This window comes from Nyctereutes procyonoides, unplaced genomic scaffold, assembly GCF_905146905.1.
Source record: "Nyctereutes procyonoides isolate TBG_1078 unplaced genomic scaffold, NYPRO_anot_genome, whole genome shotgun sequence".
In the NCBI taxonomy this organism is placed as follows: Eukaryota; Metazoa; Chordata; class Mammalia; order Carnivora; family Canidae; genus Nyctereutes; species Nyctereutes procyonoides.
The window spans coordinates 16,895,003-16,914,346 of record NW_026575126.1 but is presented as its reverse complement, the minus strand read 5'-3'; the positions used below and the strand labels follow the sequence as shown (position 1 = coordinate 16,914,346).

The window sequence follows — 19,344 nt, the reverse complement described above, 5'->3', positions numbered from 1 at the left end:
CCATCCAAGGACTCCATCCCAGGACCCCAGGATCACGACCTGAGCCAAAGGCAGATGCTTAACTGCTGAGCCACCCAGGTGTTCCAACATTTATATTTCTACTAACATTTGGTTTAAGGCAACCCAGGCTTTTCCTATCATGTACTTCAAAATTCTTCTAACCTCTACTCATTATCCAATTGGTAAAGCCATTTCTATATTTTTAGGTATTTGTTACATCCACACCTCAGTACCAAAATCTCCATCTGTTTTTTATGGCCAGTCTTAGAAATTTCACAAACTTCATGACTTCAAACAACAGGAACTTATCCTCTCAAATTTCTGAAGGTGAGAAGTCTAAATCAAGATGTTGGGAGAATCATTCTCCTATAGGCTCTGGGAGAATGTATTCCTTGCTTCTTCCAGCTTCTGGTGGCCACCAGCATTCCTTGGCTTGTGGCATCACTGCAATCTGTCTTGCCATCTTCACATCACCTTCTCCTCCATGTATGTATCTAACCTCACCCTACCTCTCTCTCATAACCAACCACATGTTTAATGCATTCAGGGATATGCACTCGGGTATCCACTCAAATAACCCAGTATTTTTTTTTTTTTAGATAACCCAGTATTACATATAATATCCCTAAGATAATTTCCTCATCTGAAGAGCCTTAATTCACACTTGCCAAAACTTTATCATATAATGTAACCAAACAAAGGTGAATTTTACTCCTTGGTGAATCAGAAACTGCATCAGGTTGACTTGTCACACAAAGCATACTTTACTTGCAGCAAATAAGAACATGGAGAGCTGCTTCCAAAGCCATGACTTCCCAGGCAAGGGTGGATAGGTTCCTTTTATTTAGGGTTAGGATGAACATTTAGAACAGGAAGCCCTGTCATCATAGGCAGAGGTCACTCATGCACCTTAGGGAAACATGCCTTTCCACACATTGTGTGTTATGTAAATGAGGCTTGTCCTCCTCCTTGGGGAGAGATTTTAGTTTATAATGAGGTAAAGGTAGGTGTTGTTCATTCCAGGGGTCACTCCATGGTCCATCTGCACAGGCACAATTCAGGAGTTATATTCAAACTGGTCTGGGTGGTCTGGGCCAGCTGGAGGTCTTGTCAGGGCAGTTCCTATGGCTCAAGGAGTGGTTTCACTTTCCATTTTCCTGAGTTAAGAGAGAAGCTAGAAAGAACTTAAGGAAAAATGTGAAGCAAAGATTAGTGAGTACAAGCAGGTAGATAGCAGAGGTCAGGTCCTGGGGTTTAGCTAATGGCAATAACATTTACAGATTCTAGGGGTGTAGGGCCTAATGACCATTATTCAGCCTACTACACATAGCAATAAGTCTTAAAGGGAAAAATTATGTAGCAATTTCCATAGACACTGAGAAAGCAACTGACGTTTAACATCCACTCATGGTAAAACTACTCCAGTATGTAGAATGCATACTTTCTCAAATTGATGATTAGTTCTAAAGGCAATTTCTTATTTAATGGAGACACATTCAAGCCATTTCCACTATGATCAAGAACAATATACAAATGTCCACTATCTCTGCTGAATTATCCAATTAGCTAATGCAACTGGACAAGAGAAATCAGAGGCATAAGAATGATTAAAGGGGGGGGGGACTGCATTTGCAAATAAGACAGTATACCTGGAAAACTCCAGAAAATCTTAATAAAACTAACTCAAACAATAAAATAATTTATTGAAGTAATAGGATATAAAATTAAAATAAAAATCAATAGCCTTTATACAAACAAACAATAAACAGGGGAAATAATGGCAGAGAACCCCATTTACAACAGCCTCAAAATGTAGTAAATACTTACAAAGAAATTTAACAAGAAGTGTGCAAGCCTGTACAAGGAAAAAATTTTAAGCACTCCTGAAAGATACTAATAAAGGTTTGAGTAAATGGAAAGACATCCCATGTTCTTGGACAGAATTATATAGCATCATAAAAATATCAGTTCTCCCTAAGTTAATTTATAAATTTACTACAATTACAATAAAATATCAACAAGCTATATTCTGAAGTTAGACAATTTGCTACCAAAGTTCATATGGGGAAAAAATTGCAAGATTGGTAGAAAACCCCTGAAAAAGAAAAAAAAAATGTGTGTGGTACCAAGAAAATAAAACATTCTATAAAACCTTGATAATTAAAACAGTGTGGTGCAGGACCATGAATAGAAAAATAGACAGACTAATGAAATAGAATAGTCCAGAAATAGACCCAAATACAAATGGAAATTTAGTATATGGGAAAAGTGGCACCTCAAATTACTGGAGTAAAGAGGTACTGTTTAATAAATAGTCCTGGAACAACTAGGTAGTCATTTGGAAAAAGATAAAATTAAATCCATATCTCAAATCGTACGGTAGAATGAACTCGAAGTAGATTAGGAATCTAAATGTAAAAACTGAAATCATACAGTACAGAGGAAAACATAGCTAAATTATTCTTTAACCTTGGTAACTATAATTTAAAATCCAGGGATAATAAAAAAAATTGATAAATTTGACTGCATACAAATTAAATTTTTTGCATGACAAAAACACTGTAAACACAGTAAAAGGACAGCAGACAGATGGGGAGATGTTTTAACATATACTGGAGAAACCTCATATATAAAGAAATCTTAAAAATTGAGGGACAGAGGACCGAAACCCTGATAGAAAGATGAGGTAAAGACATAGATAATTCACTGAAAAAAGGGAGAGATTAAAAATGGCCCTCAAACATGTGGGGAAATGCTCATAATTAAAGAAATCCATTTCTCACCTATCAAACTGGCAAAACTCTAAAACTTCAGAGTACTTTCTGTTAGTAAAGTTCCTTGGTGAAGCTATGTGGGGACAGGCACTTCCATACACTTCCAGTGGGAATGCAAATTGGTACAAACCTCCTGTAGGGACATTTGGCAATATCTAACAAAATTGCACATACATTTTATTTTTGACCTGGCAAGCCCATTTCTAGCCCATTCTATATCTCCAATATTATGAAAATGCATATGCACAAACATATTCATTGCTGCACCATTTGTAATTGCAAAGCACTTAAATGCCCATATGTAGGAGAGAGCTTGAATAAATTGGTAGATCCACACAATGGAGAACCATACAACTATAAAAGAATGAGGAAAACCATGACATCCATTATTAAGTGAAAAAAAGGCAAAATCTCTGTTTAAAAGAAACTACAGGCCCAAAATAGAGTCACTTTTGCTAAGTGCCACCAAGACTTAATACCAAGCCTGTGAAAATTAATAAAGGGAAACTTCACTGAAATGGACTCAGGATGCTAGAAGGGAGGATGGAAGGGAGAGCTATACCATTCAATGTCATTTACAGCAAGAATTGTCAATAATGGGCCCCAAAAGGAAAAGCTGAGCGTTGCATCTTCTATAGGAAACCGACCACCCCTGCATCTTAGCCAGCGGGAAACTGTCATCACCCTTAACATTTGCTTCTCTCCGATGGACTTTTATTCAAAACAACTCCCAACTTCCTTCTTCTCTATAAAATAAGGTTCCTTTCTTTTGCTGGTTGGACTTGCCCATGGTCTTGCCATAGCTTGCTTGTCCTGGATGACAATTCTCCGCTATTCCCAAATAAACTCATTTTTGTTGGTAGAATAACTGGCAGTTTTAATTTTAAGGTTAACAAACCTAATTGCAGTTTCAACCTCTCCCAGGAGTGGAATTTTAAACCAATCAGTCTGGAATTTCCCTGATCAGCCCTGGTGAGGTAATCTGCATGATAAGACCCCCCTGCTTTCCCCTAAGGGAAAGTAACTTTGCTTGGAATAATCCACTCTTTTAACTTCCTTGTATCATTCGGCTTCTTCTTATAAAAACCTTCTTCCATTTTGTACAATTCCTGGGAGCTCCTTTCTACTTGCTAGATGGGCTGCTGCCTGGTTCCTGAATTGTTGAATAAAGCCAATTAGATCTTTAAATTTACTCAGTTGGATGGATATGTTCTTGGACAATCCAAAGAGTATCTAAGAGTGTGTGATCTTATGTGTCAGAACTGAGATTGAAGAAAATACAAAGGGGTCTGCCCCTTTATGCAAAATAAATTCAAAACAAATCAACAGGAGTTGAACAAACTCAAAGTAGCTCCCTCAAAGTACTTACCAACGCAAAGGGAAAGAGAGCAACTTTATAGTGGAGAAACCAGGAGACACCAGCCTCACCAAGTGATCAAGGTAAATATCACCCATAATAAGATATATCACATCATCAATCTATGATGTGCTGAAAAGAGACATAGTATCATTTCTGTGATATTCTTCCCAAAACTGCACTTGTGAGAAAGCATTAGACAAACCTAAATTAAACGGTATTACACGAAATCACTGATCATTACTCTTCACAAAACGCCCAAGTCATGAAGGACAAGCAAAGACTGAGGACCTGTCACAGATTAGAGGTAAGATGCAACGTGGGGTCTTGGATCGGATCCTGGAACCAAAAAATGATATTTGCAGGAAAATTAGAGGATTTCTTATCAGGTCTATAGTTTCGTTAATAATAATGTCCTAATGTTAATTTCTTATTCTTGATAACTAATATGGCGATGAGAGTTGTTAAGATGAGTGGAAGCAGGGTGAAGGATGGGAAGGAACACTTTATAGTATTTCAACATTTCTTAAGTCTGAAATTAGTTCCAAATAAAAGGTTGTTTGAAAGCCAAAAATAAATAAGAAATTAACCTCTATTCAGGCTTTTCTGGAAACCTCCACCTTTCCACAGCTCTCCTGTAAAAGTTTCAAAACATTTCTAAAACCACATACCACTAATCTTAAACTCACAATGATCAGAAGGGCAGCCTGGAGGGTTGCCAAATTAGTGAAGAAGAGGAGAAAGCTGAAAGGGGCATCAGAGGAAATGGAGCATCTGAGCGAGAGATTTTTCAATGACCTCTTTTGTGTTGCTAAATTTATTCATAACCTGGAATGGGCTACAACCATCACAAGGACACAAAACTCATCAGGTAAATTCAAGGACTTTTTAAAAATGCATCTAACCACCTCCTGTCCAAAACATTCAAGCTTAACCTTTCTTTCAAAAATGCAATCTGCTCTTTACACCCTGCCCGCATACCAGACTCTGAGACCTAGATTGTCACACGAGCAGAACCATCACCTTGTCCTGATTCAATAGGTTCTTGTTGTTACATTATCAGCTTGAGATCCTAGGGGTATGTGGAGATGTGCCTATTCATTGCTGGAAGAGTTCATGCACAATTTATGTCCTTCACATAACTTTGTCCATAAGAGCTACCTTTGGAACTCATTTCAATTATGTTTCCCTAACAACTCTATTAGGAAGTGACTGTTTTTCCTTCATGTTAAAAAAAAAAAAAAAGAAAGAAAGAAAAAATGAAACAAAGATCCCAAACAATTAATGGAGGGGCTCACGATAGAAGGTTTTGATAAAGGTAATGCTAGCTCTAGTATCTCCAGCCTCTGTACCCCCTTTTCGATCTACAAGACTGTGCTGCTGTGGCAAATGTGGACAGGGAACTAGTGACCATAGGTAATCCAGCTGACATATGCTCCATTCTCAGTATAGTGATGGACTTTGCACTGCTGAGCTCTTTACACTCTTCAAAGCCCTCTTCGCAGATATGATTTAATTTGATCTTCAAACTACATTGTAATGAAGGTAGGATAGATATTTCTTTTTAATAATGACGCTCTGGTCTGAATGTGTCCCCCCAAAATCCATATGTGGATATTCTAACCAATAAGGTGATGGTATGAGGAGGTGGGGACTTTGGTAGGTGATTAGGTCAAGAGAGCAGAGACCTCACGAATAGAATTAGTGCCCTTTAAAGAGAAGCTCCAGAGAGCAACCTTGCACCTTTTGACCACGTGGAAGCCTCTGGTATTTTGCCTCAGCCACTCAAACAGACTAAGACAAATAGATAACACCACTCAATAACCCAGTGATACCACTCAATAATACTTTAAACTGTATAAAGTCTCTTATTTGCATTCCTTTATTTAGTCCCACTAAAAGAAGTATGAATTAGCATCTCTGTTTTCTAGATAACCGAGGCTCAGAAGCGAACTGATCCAACATCAGGTAGTGAGGGGGGAAGGTGGGCCTTAAGAGCGAGTCTTTTGACCCATAATCCAATAATTTCTCTCACTATTGCCATAGCTGCATACCAAAATGAGGAGAAATTTCAAGTTTCTGACTATGACTCCAAAAATGAGTCCAGAAATGACATCATACTGGAAGGGAATCTACTGGGGTCATTCTGTTCAGCCATTGGCCACCACTGCTGTCCCAAGGGGGCTGGGCAAAAATGGAACAAGGGCACAAGTCATGCAGGTTAAGAGTTGCAACTGACCAAGCATCAGGCTAGATTCAGGCAGGTATCTGCATGGATATCTGTGATTCAGTTAGGAAACATTCCAAGGACATGAGGAGAGCCAGATAGGACGTACATTAATTCATTAATTAGAAGTTCAGAGGAATCATTAGGTATTTGAGGTAGGACACAGGCTTACGGTAAGTAGCTCCTTTTATACAAAGGATGTATTGAGTCAGTTCTCTATGCTTTACTTCTTACCCTAGTATATCTTAAAGATATGGGGCTCACCTTGCCTGACCCAGGAGCACATGGTTTCATAAATAACAGGACTCCAGAGTCATGCTTGACCCTTCGGCATGCTGCTGAGGCCCATGATGTTCCAGAGACTGACCATGGGTTTAGGATTTTAAAAACAAACAAGAAACCTTGTTGCTGCAGGCAGGCGTGAGAGGGCCAGGCGGAGAACTGCTTTTCTTCTGGTTCCTGGAAATGCTAAGGACGGTGCCCAGTGGAACATTCCGGCCACCCCTGGAATGGCCTCATAGCTCAGTTGGACAAAGCGCACTAACCTGACAGCTGTCACTTTACTTACAGTGACATCAGCAACAGGCTGGATTCTGTGGCTAGCAGCCTGGGCCCTGCGTGCACCTCTGGGCCACAGCAGGTGTCTGACCTGCACAGGTGGAGTTCACCTGCCTTCCCCAACAGTCTCAAAGCCTTTTCGTCCAGGTCTGTGGGGGTCTGTGTTCACTTCTGCTGGTTTTTATGTGATGGTATTTGGGGCAAACTTTGCCGTGTCCAAAGTGCCATCCTGATAAATGGTGGAGTGTGAAGGTGTACAGTAAGCAGTCCTGGAGCTGAAGGTCACGAGGAAGACACCCAAACCGGTAAACTCTGCGATGTTTTGTCCCCAACTTGTAAATCCGAACAATCTTAAAGTTATGAAGTGGAAAGTTTGTGGGGGAAAAACAAATGCTTTGGTTATTACAGTGTTACTACATTCATAAAATATATTTCATTAGGGGGGAGTTTACACAGGGGGTAATGAGATTTTTGCTTTATACATTATTTATAACCGCTTAATCCAGGTACTGTGGGTTATTTTTTTATTTCTTCGTTTTCACAGCTACAAAACACTTCAGTATTTCTAATTTATTTCTGCTTACAATACAGATGTTCTCAATTGTGTTTCTAACTACATTTCAACCGTTATGATCGTGTTTATTTGTGTCAGCACACAAGCAGGGGCGGAATGTGCAATACACAATAGTGAAGCTTCAAGAAGCATGTAAAAAGGCCTCTTGTTCCTTAGTTATCAACAAATTAAAGTCCGCTGCACAGCACTGTCTTTATCATCGGTGGTTTTAATCTTTGGATAATTCCCCTGCAGTTAGGCAAGCAGAGCGACAGCTCTCTCTCAGTGCAGAGAGGGTGTGCGCCTTCAAACAGCACTTTTCAAAGATGACCATTTGGAAGCAACATTTGGAGAACATTTGGGTTATGTCCTCTAACTGAATTTCCAAGCTGTTGGTAACGGACTAAGGAAAATGCAGTCTGTACCGAATCCTAAGAAAGCAAGAGTGTAAGAGCCTTGAAGGTCATGTGTAAATATTGACATTTTAATTTTGTGTAGCATACCAAAGTGGAGCCCTCGTGTTGCTTATCTTGCCATAAAAGCTCACCCACTTGCCCCGCCCGGCAGCTTGCAGGGGAAAGATGGGATCTGAGCAGCCTCGGGTGCTCTCCCCTGCTTTGCTAAGGAGGCTGAGTTTTGTTTGTGCAGAATCTGAGTCAGAGGGGCGTTCCTCCCCTCTCGTCTCCACCACGGACTGATGCACCTGATTAGATAGCAGTGCTCTGTGGGCTGCAGGTTCATGTAGTGACATGCAAACCGAGATGCAAAAACACTCAGGGAACACAGCCTCCCATTCACTCACAGAGTCAAGTCAGGTGTCTACGACTCGAATTATTTGGGGAACCAATAACTGGCTAATTTGGCCAGAACACCCTTCTGTGTCCTCAAACGCGGCAGGAGGAAGAAAGGCCTGCATGTCCCTGGGCTCTGTACCCTTCTCACGAACCAGGACTCCACCTGCGTAGCTTAATTTAATCAGGGCCAAAATCTGAAGGTGAGATGCAAGTGCCCAGTGCCCCCACCAACAGCAGTGGTTGGGGCTCCCCATGTGCTTCCCGGCTTTGCCAAGACGCTTGAGCGTCTACTGCATTACTTCCCTGCGCCCAAGTGAAGAGCCGCCTTGCCTAGCACAGCCTGGCAGCATGATAAGACGCCAGAGGTTCCTGTCCCCCTAAAGTGAGGTCCCTAAAATCATTTCCCTCTGGAGATGTGGTCGATTGAAATGTGGGTCTGGCAGAAATGGGGGACCAGTGAGTGAAACACAGAGGAACCATGGCCACATCAAATGGGCTTTGGCCTGAAAGGGTTCTTTCTAAGCGAAAGGAAGAAAATTGAAAGGGGAAACAAAATGATCTTTTAATGCTTCCTAACTCAATCTCTCTAACTTGCCTCAAAAAGGGAGAAGTAGTATAAAGGACTGACACCATTTTCTGCCCTCTGCCTTTGAGTTTTGAAAGGTGCTCCTCAAACATTAATGATCTAGCCTCTGTGTCCAAATAAATGTCGTGATTTATGGTTCACGCTACAGTCGCAGAGCTAACCACCCTTCTCTACTCTAGAAGTCCTGGCCAGTCCAGCTGTTGAAATAGTGCAATAGATGAAAGTAACTCTCAAAGTTGTTCCTGTGTTGGGTTTTGCTTTGAAGCAGTACCGAGAGGGCAGACGCAGCCCCATTCAAAATCCCCAGGTGGGCAAAGTGTGGGTCTGTCCCTCTGCCCTGCCCTCTCCTCTCTGTGCTTTCCCCCAAACCTCCTTAGCAAACCTCCCCATCATTCCCACTGATGAAACTCCAAGGTCCTTTCAGTTCTGCTAGTCCCTTTCAGCCATTGGAAAACAAAGCTGGTAACCACCTTGCTGGCATGAATTAGTTTCGTGTTTCGCAAACTAAGAGAATTTCCATTTTAAAGGAATGGGAAAAGGCCAAAGAATTGAGTCTTTAAGGGTGGAATGTCAGACACCAGGACACCTGGATAAAAATAAAATTTGGGCAGGAAATATATTCTGGGCATCCCTAAAGTAGAGAAACCAGTCAAGTCAGACGAGTTCAGGCACATTTGGTCAATTTTAGGGCAAGGCACTCCCCTCCCCACTGCCCACCCCCCAAACACACAACTTCCCACTGCGATGTCTTAGGCAGAGCCTATTAAAAGCTGTACCTACTCACCTCCTCAGAACCTACTACTAATTAATTCTAATTAACCTAACACCTGATACCTGATTACCTGAACGAAATTAACAGAGTCTGGCTGTTCTGGTTTTTCTCAAGACCCCATTGCCCTTCCCAGTTTCCCAGAAAGAATGAAGCAGTGGTTAAACAACCATGCGGAAATGAATAAAGAACATGATAGAGTTTCCTTGGAACATCTAGGTTAAAGTAGCACAGTTCACTGTTTTGTAACCAATTGGGTTACCCTGATTAGCCCTGATTTGTTTTCGCCTAAAGCCTAGGGTGCCTTCTTCCCAGTTTGGTATCCTCCTCATACGTGAACCTATAGCAGTGGGAGGGGAGACAGATAAGACTTGTTTTATTTGAGCTTGTGAAAATGATGGCTTTTATCAAGTTCAATGTCATAAGTTTTCTTCCACAAGAAGGGAGAGCATACTTCCCGACGATGAGCAGTAGTTCTTTATTACATAGAAATGGTTCCTAATTCTCAACAGATAGAACATTTGAGAAAACAGGGGTCCTCTCCCAAGTCACAAAGAATAATGGGATGGTCAATAAGATTGACTGCTGTAAGCTTTCATCGTCTGTTTCAGACTGAGATTCGGAACTATGGGAAAAGTACAGTGCCTGGTAGGCACCGGAGGCCGATGCTGGGAGGAGGGGCATAAGCACCCCACAAGGCTACCAGGACAACAACTATCCCTTTCAATATTATTATTTTTTTAAGATTTTATTTATGTAGTTGAAAGAGAGAGAGAGAGAATGAGAGCAGAAACTGGAGGAGAGGGAGGAGGAGCAGAGGGAGAGGGGAGAGGGAGAGGCAGGCTCTCTGAAGAGCAGGGACCCCAACACGGGAGCTTGATCCCAGGACCCTGAGATCATGAGCTGAGCCAAAGGCAGATGGCCAACCAACTGGGCCACTCAGGCACCCTTTTCAATATTATATTAAAAGTAATAAGGTAATAGGAATAGGAAACTTAGGCTGTGTCCCCTGGACTCATAAAACAATCCCCCCAAAAGAAGGAAATGTCAATTTTCCACGAAGTTTGAAATCTGTAATTTTCTGACATCATTTCTGGGCATGCAGAAAAAAAAAATTTTTTTTTCATCTGGGTTAGTGTAGTTCAAGTGTGCACATCGGAAACATCCGGGGAATTGCGTGTGGTTTTATTTCTTCATTTGCTTGTTTTCAAAATCTGTGGTGGAACCTCACTGCAAATTTATACTGAAATCTAATTTTCATAGTGTGGTGTCAAAGGAATGTGCACTTTCAAAAATTCACCAAGCAAATTCTGAGACTGATGCGTAATTCAATGACACTAGTGTAAACCCTTTCACTCTACCTTTGTATGTTATGATGACCAATTTTCAGACTTAAAACCCAGGTCTTGCCCTGGTGCATGGGGACAAGGAAAGGAGAGAGAGTTTAAATGCTGAAGACAACTTTGACGAAAATGGATGCAAGGTTAAGGAATTTAGGGCAGAGAACTCTCTTCCATGTTCTTCCTTAACCCCACTCTCTCTTGATTCTTCTCTTGATTGCCCCCAGGCCCTTCTCCCTATGCCTGCTCTCAAAAATAGGCCAATTTCCCATATTTTTCTCCCACGGTCCTCTTGCCCTCTCATCCTACATATTTCCCTAGATGATCCTACCCATCGCCTTGACTCTAACTAACCCCATCTACTTTTGACTCTTGAATTCGTCTGCTTGGGCTGCCATAACAGTTACACAGACTGGGTGGCTTCAACAACGGGCATTTATTTTCTTGCAGTTGTGGAGGCTCAAAATCTGAGACAAGATGTCGGTTGGGTTGGTTTCTTCTGGGGTTTCTCCCTTGACTTGCAGAGTTTGTCTTTTCTCTGTGCCTTCACATGTCCTTCCCTCTATGTGTCTCTGTGTCCTGATTTTCTCTTCTTACAAGGACACCAGCCATATTGGATTAGGGCCCACCTTAATATTCTCGTTTTAACGTACTATCTCCTTAAAGACTCTATCTCTAGTACAGCCACCTTCTGAGTTAATGGGGGCTAAGACCAATATAAGAATTTGAAGGGAATGCAATTCAGCCCATCATACCACAAATTCTATAACTCTAATCCTATATGGTTACTGGCTCATATATTTGAGCACTCTCATATGAAAACAGAAACAACATCTCTGTATTGTTTAAAAGATCAAAATAAGGGCCAGTGTGTGGAACATAAGGTTGAAATGTTCAGCTTAACACAGAGAAATGATTATGTGACAATCAGGGGGTCTAGTTATCATGGGCCGTGTCCTCTGACAGGATGTCCCCATCACAGGAAGGGCACAAGTGAGTCTGGATGGGTACCCGTTGGGCCTGTCTTGAGGAAGATCCAACATGGGCCTCCAAGGTGCCTTTTCCTTCTTTCATTTGAAGACTTTACTGAAGGAATATGAGCTTGCAAGGATTAAATCAAGATGATCAAAATAAAGCAGTAGAAAACCTGAAAAGTATATGCATAGCTGTGTCCATAAATACAGCACAATCAGATATGAGAAGCTTTGCAGTGTTCATCAACTCTAGGTTCCACGGGTAGTACCTAGGGGTGACTCGGGGCTTTCTCAGCATCTTCCTCCATTATCTCCATCTGCTCATCTCCAAAATATGCCAAAATAAGCATTCAAGCTAAGTAAAAATTTTATGCTTGCTAGGCAAAGCAGCCTCAACATAGGGCCCCCGATCCTCCCCACCTTCCAGATTGCCACCCTAAACCATGCTATCTAGGAATTTTGGATTTGCCAAGTGCCCAGAAGGATGAGAGCTACACAGTGTGCGAGTGTCAAGTCCCTGTTGAGCTATGTGAAGCTGGCATATGTAGAACTGTCTTGGCTTCTCAGGGGACCCCTCCTGGTACATTTAGCTCAGTTGGAATGAGGGACCCGTGAAGCCTCACCCACCCACCCAACCCACCACCACTTTACCGGTTTCCACGAGAAGAAGCAAAACAGCCAGAAAACAAATCTGGACTATATTTCTAAAGACCCTGAAGCCCTAAGTAAGAAACTGAGACATTTGTGGAAATCTTTAGAATTTTCATCGTTTTGTACACCCTATTAATCACTGTCGCTTAGTAAGTAGCAAGACGAGGTTTTTTTTTTTTTTTTTTTAGGTCATTATCGACTGCTCTCTTGCTAGATTCCCCTACTGCATCTCCAGATCATGCCCACTCAATCGAGTGGCCATGACCACATGCAGTTTGTGGATTTTCTACTGACAACCTGATCCATCTGAATCCAGGAAAATACCTGAGTCAGTGAGGGACAGTTAACATCAGGTGACATTTCAAGGCAAAGGCTCGTATCCTACACTATTTTTGTCTTTTCTGAGAAGTATACTTGTAATCTGATCAGTAGAGTGTATGCAGCACTCTCTTTCGTAATGTTTTTGTAGGAATCAATAGAGTATAACCAAATTGGTGTCAATAGGTTAGATTTCTTATTTGCCATTATTGAGACTTTTCATTTCTTCATTGAAAAACTATTGGTTTACATCATGCCATTTGACTTCTGTCTGGTTCAAGTACTTCCAAAGAAACTGATGTTTAAGAATGCATCCTTGAAAGCCTGACAGTCTAACAGTTGGAAAAATCTAAGTCAAAACTGAACGACAGACCAAAGATGGGTAAGCCGGGAAGGTTTCAGGGTAACTAAGGACAATAATATCAAGTATATGTTTGCCAACAAAAGCCAGAAGAGCAAATGAACAACCAGTAATAAGAAAGCAAACAAACATGTTTTGATTTAAATTTTAAAAAGTACTCAGTGCCCCTATACCTTTCCCATTAAAAAAAAAAAAAGAAGAAGCTAATAATCAAAGGGTGTGTGTGTGTGTGTGTGTGTGTGTGTTTGTGTGTGTGAGTGTGTGTGTCTAGTACATTAGGACAGGAGTTTCACGGCAGTTTCTCAGCCTCATAAGCAATTGTTCTTATCATCTTTTCATTTTTGCAAGGTTTTACAGTCTACAAAGCACTTTCTCAAATAGTATTCGTTCATCCAACAGTTATTGAGTACCTCATCTCTGCTAAGCACTGTGCTAGTGATACAAATATAAAGAGATAATACTTACCTTTACGACATCCATAGAAGCAATCTCTTACCCTGAACAAATTTAAGAAAAGTCTTTGCAAAGATCAGAATGGAACAAAAACTTTTTTTAACATGCAATTTCTCCCCCGGAATTCCAAAATCCCAGTAATGACCAAGGAGAAAGAAAGATCATCAATTTCCCAATATTTTTAAGAAAGCCATTTTCCTGCTTCTCATTCAGTAGCCTCTGTTGCTAATCATCTGAAAGTTGTCTGCAGTTTAAGGGGGCAACTATCCTGACCCTCTCTAACAGTTTCTAGGGATGTCTTAAGACCTACACATATCTGGGATCCCTGGGTGGCGCAGCGGCTTGGCGCCTGCCTTTGGCCCAGGGCACGATCCTGGAGACCCGGGATCGAATCCCACGTCGGGCTCCCGGTGTATGGAGCCTGCTTCTCCCTCTGCCTGTGTCTCTGCCTCTCTCTCTCTGTGTGACTATCATAAATAAATAAATAAAAAAAATTAAAAAAAAAAAGACCTACACATATCTTCTCTATTTGCTATATCCTAGACTGAAAGGGGGGAGGGTGTATCATTTCTCCTGAATTGTAATAGCCTAGGCATTAGTTTACAAATAAACCTTGAATATGTCAATTTGCAAAGCAATTCATGATCACTTTTAAGTAGTCATGCATTATGATAGGAAGTATGAGAGATGAGTACCAGCATACCCCCTACCAGAAGCAGCCCAGGAGGGGAAAAATCTAAGTAAAATATAAAGCAAATTTTTCACAATAAAGAAGAACAGTGCCCTAGGATAGATTTTTCCGCCTAACTAAACTTCCCGACCTTCTCACCAAACGTCCTCACTGTGCCACATGTGGTAGGGATGAACATGGACATTTGTCATGTTTTAGTCACTATGTTCTGTCTTTATTTAGATTCTTCAAAATTCTAGAAGAGGTTATGAAAATCTATCCTCTGAGCACTTTAGAAAACAAGCCAGCCTAATTTTACCTAAAAAAGAAATGACATGAGATTAGTCTTATTTTTCTGGGAATACTGAATTGGAGAACCAGACAGATCTAGTGAACTTTGACTTGAACAAGAATTCTGAGATGTCAGGATTTCTCACTGGTCAAGTTGAAAAATTATTTGTACTAAGTGATATCACAAGATGAATTCATAATGATTAGATTACGGTGTCCTAAGGATGCTGGTCAGTACTGAAGGAAGTTTCTAAAGACATTGCTTAGGCTTATGCCCTTAACTCTGTATTATCCAACATGTTATAAAATTTGGATGAAGATATAGAAGTTGTGCTCTACTGAAACTTCAGTGAATTAAAAAAAACTCAGAACATAGCAGATAACTGTGTCTGGCCCATGATACATGTATTTTTGAAAGTTTCTATAATGAATAAATAAACAAACGGATTGCACAGATTTGAAAGAGAGACCACATGTAATAGGATCAATGTGAAGTCCTGCACCAACATCTAAAACTAAACGCCAAAGTACAATAGAGATTTTACTGAACTGTTTGATTGGGTAGACATTCCTCCCCCTCCCAAAAAAAGATAAAAACAGAAAAAAAAAATCAATACTCTAATTGGTTGCGTCAACAGAAGTATTGAACCTAGAATAAAGGAGATGATAGTGTACTTTGTACTATCAGAACATATCTGGAGCATTTTGTTCAATTCTGGTTACTACACACTGAACTGACTTAAACAAAAATAGAACTGTGAGAAGGCTAAACACATCGTGTAACAAATAATTTATTATGTGTGATTATCAGCATAATCATAAAACGCATGATGTGCCAAGTGCTTTACGTGCATTTTCTTGTTTAGTTCTCACAACTTTTTGCCTCTGAGGCAAATATTATTATAGTTTCCATTTCATAAATAAGAAAATCAGGGGCACTGGGGTGGGTGGCTCAGTAGTTGAGGATCTGCCTTTGGCTCAGGTGGTGATCCCTGGGTCCTGAGATAGAGTCCCACAACAGGCTTCCTGCCTGGAGCCTGCTTCTCTCTCTGCCTATGTCTCTGCCTCTCTGTGCATCTCTCATGAATAAATAAATAAAATCTAAATAAACAGACAGACAAACAAATAAATAAATAAGAAAAATCAAGGCCGAGAGAGGTTAGGCAATTTGTGCAAAGTCAGAGAGGTGATAGATAAGGATGCCGTGAATCTCAGCAAGGCTTCTCTGGTTCGAAAGCCTGCACACTTACGAAGAGGAGAATAATATTTAAAAGACTACTACATGGACACAACATTGGAGCATATTCCTACTGGCTTCAAGACAAAGCACTAGAACCAAAGAATGGAAGCTACTGGAAAAAAATGACTCATTATATGAAAAAAACGTCTGACAATTCTTTGAGGTGACCCACACAGACCCCTCCCATGCTTTTCCACGTCATTTCAAATCAAAGGGACCATTCCCTTGAATGAGGGAGATTGTATCAATGGCAAAGAATTTTCTGTCTACGAGCGCACAGTTCAGATTCTTAAGGTGGTGAGTTTCTATCGGCCACAGTTCTATGTCTCTCTATGGTTCTGTTCCTATTAACTACTGCACAGATCTGAGTAATTCAAGTATCAAAGACGCTTACCTTTGACTTTACACGATATCCTAGCTACAGCTGCCCTGGAAAGCCAAGGATTGTGCCTCCCCTCGTTGCCACTTTGACGCCACGGTGAAAGATGTCCGAGTCACCCTGGGTTTTGAAAAGAAGCAATCCATTTCCAAGTTGCAATCTACTTGAAATAATCTCCCCAATTACATGGAAGTAATTTACTCTATATTTACTCTCTGCTTTGGACTATCAAATATCTCTTCCTCTCACCCCCAGGGGCAGCAGCTAGGATTCAAACTTCTACTACCAGCCTGGGGTTTTAGTATTTAACTCTTTTCATGTCCACTGAGGAGTGGACAAAGTTTGCACCAGGGAATGACTCAAAGTCCCCTCTAGCCCTGAGTCATATCATTGCTATATTAACCTTATTTATTTTAGATCCAATCTATTTCCAAACTTGTTTATTATTTTTAGTACAAATTCTTTCGCCAGCACTGAGCCTGACCTATATAAAGCTAAGCAGATGAAAAGAAAAACATTGAATCAAGTAACAAGTTGACCCATGCAATGCCACACGGACAAACTTATGTATTGTTTGCTTCGGGGTCAGACAAAATTTAAGTGCCGCTGAACCTAGAGTTCCCTCTCGGCTGGGCCCAGTCTCACTTTCCACCCTACCAGTGGAGGCCACCAAAGCTCAGAGGAGAGTACGTTTTTATTTCGAATTTCCTGTCCTGGGTGTAGTCCTCCAATCTCCGGGCTTCCTCTTATTCTATCTTTGATGGAGAGCTTTTCCAAATAAGCCTCGGCCCCTCACACCCAGAAGCATGGGGGAACATGACTTTTCATTCGTTTTTCATAGTAGGTATTAGATTTTAGGGCTGCTTTAGGTTCAGAGACCAACAGAGCAGAAAGCACAGAGGAGCCCCCTTCCACCCCTCCTGCCCCACCCCGACTCCCCCAGCCTCTCCCACCGTTCCCAGCTGCCACTGAGCAAGACTTTTGGATCGAGCCATCCAGGTCTGCAGTTTTTAAGCTCCCTGACTTTAGGATGACAAAGAACACGGTTAGGCCCACCCTGGTTCCAGATAGAACTCAGTCCAGAGGCCTCAGCAACTGCTCAGCCAGGCCACCCCACTCCTGAGCCCTCAGCCACGACAGCACCAACCTGGCCCAGAGGCAGCCTCCCCCACAATCAAGCAGACAGGGAGCAGGAGGCAGGAATGGGCCTGGCAAGAGCCTGAGGACAGCAAGTTTCAACAGGGTACTTTTGAAGAGATTTTTGGCGACATTATCTCATTTAATTACAGTGGGCTCATCCTTCCGTGGCTAAACTATTTATTAAAGACAATTCGGCAGACATCACGGGGCTGTTACCTGTGACAGTTGCCCCCACAAATCGCTCTGTCCCGGGGTGCTGTGCTGGTATGAACCTCTGCCCGGTGCCTGGCCCTTTTGCAGCACCAGCTTTTAATTGCTAATGAATGAAACTTTCCAAGGAGGTAAGAATAATGTTGTTTTGTTTGCACACAGACTGTATGACTAACAAGGACGATATAAATAAAACCATCCAGAGCTTTATCTGCGGGTGGACAAACAGTGCTTGTGTTCAAGTGAAGCCTGGGATGCTTCCCACACAAGATTAGGCTGTTATTGCGGAAGCCAAGGCTTGCACACTGTTAAAAGCCCAAGCTAATATGTTCACTTAAGACATTATGCCTAATTATGCTATTTGTCAGTAGGGGAACCTGTTCTCCAAACCTTAAACCATCCTGATGCACCGGTGTGGGTCTGAGCTCTGTAAATATGCCAAGTAGACTCTGTAGGGTTCTGTGCTAACTATGCTCCATGATGTTTATGAAAATTGGCAAAATCTAGTCCTTGTGCATTGTGTACCCCCAGGGTACGTATTTCTTCTTGGTCCTGTAGCTATCCTAATGAATAAATGTGCCGGGAAACGCTTGTGCTTTTATTTTTGGAAACGTGCTTTAATATCTGCAAGCACCTCCTATGGATTACAGAGTTGCCCGTCCACCTAGTTGTTTGAGGGTGTTGGTGGGGAAGCAGGTGTTTATTTATGGGTTTGTTTCAGGTTCAAAAAAGGACTGCCTTCGTGACAGGAGAAATGACTGGTATCCAGAATTCTGAGTCATGATTTGGGCATGGCTCATGACTTTGGGAGAGTTGAACATCGTGTGGTTTGTATTCCTTGTCTGTAAGCAGGTGTGGTGCGCGATGATAAGAAAACTAACCGTGGTTTTGGCTGTGTGTGGAGCGCACAGAACCCTCTGGTGATGCAAGAACATCCAATTTGTGTGTGTGTGTGTGTGTGTGTGTGTGTCTATCTTCCTCTCTGCCCCAACCCCGCTGATGTAGGGGAAGAAAGTCAAGTCAGCCAGGAAGGAAATCTGATGCACTTGTAGCCACCAGTCAAGAGGCTTCCAAAATTAATTTAGAGTAATTAGAGATGAAATCATACATCAAGGCCTTAGGAGATCTCATGTGAACTAAATCAAGAGGATCGTTTTGTACCTCAAGTCTTTCCTGTGGCTTCCAGGAAGAACCCATAATCTCTAGGAGCTTCTGAGGCAATCGCTCACCGCCAGACACATCTGGACTCTACCTCCCACGGGTAGAAGCCGAAACCCCTCCAGCCATCCACATCCATACTCCCAGCCTCTTTTCATATATATATCCAAACACCTAAAATCACTCTCAGTGTCCCTCCTGTCACGAAACATTCACCATAATTATTTATCTTTAAAAACCTTGACTTGTCTAAAAGCAGCTTATTAGTCCCTAAAACAAGATCCTTCTCCCTGCATTCCACATTTCTTCCTGGAGGACTCCTATTCTCTCTTCTCTCTTGCATCAGACTTGGAACCAAAGCCTGCTGCTGCTCACTGCTCCCCGCCTGCCAATTCTTCGTTTTCTCTATTCTCACTTTCACTGCTCCCTGCTCTCACCACCTTAGTGTTCTAGTCTCACATGATTCTAACCCACCGGTAAAGACTATTTATCTCGTCTACATACTCAACCAAGACCTGTTTTACTGCCGTATCTGGCTCAA

The 19,344-nt window shown here is 41.6% G+C and overlaps 1 long non-coding RNA gene across 1 annotated transcript in view; it reads right to left on the bottom strand.

The window, feature by feature from the left end:
* The window catches only part of LOC129520172 (uncharacterized), a 30,080-nt gene extending 12,373 nt beyond the window's left edge, over positions 1-17,707 (bottom strand). The window contains exons 1-2 of the long non-coding RNA XR_008666500.1: positions 17,652-17,707; positions 16,311-16,415 (exon numbers count right to left, since the gene is read on the bottom strand). This is a non-coding gene — a long non-coding RNA (uncharacterized LOC129520172). The remainder of the gene's footprint in view (positions 1-16,310; positions 16,416-17,651) is intronic.
* Between the last annotated feature and the right edge of the window lie 1,637 nt (positions 17,708-19,344).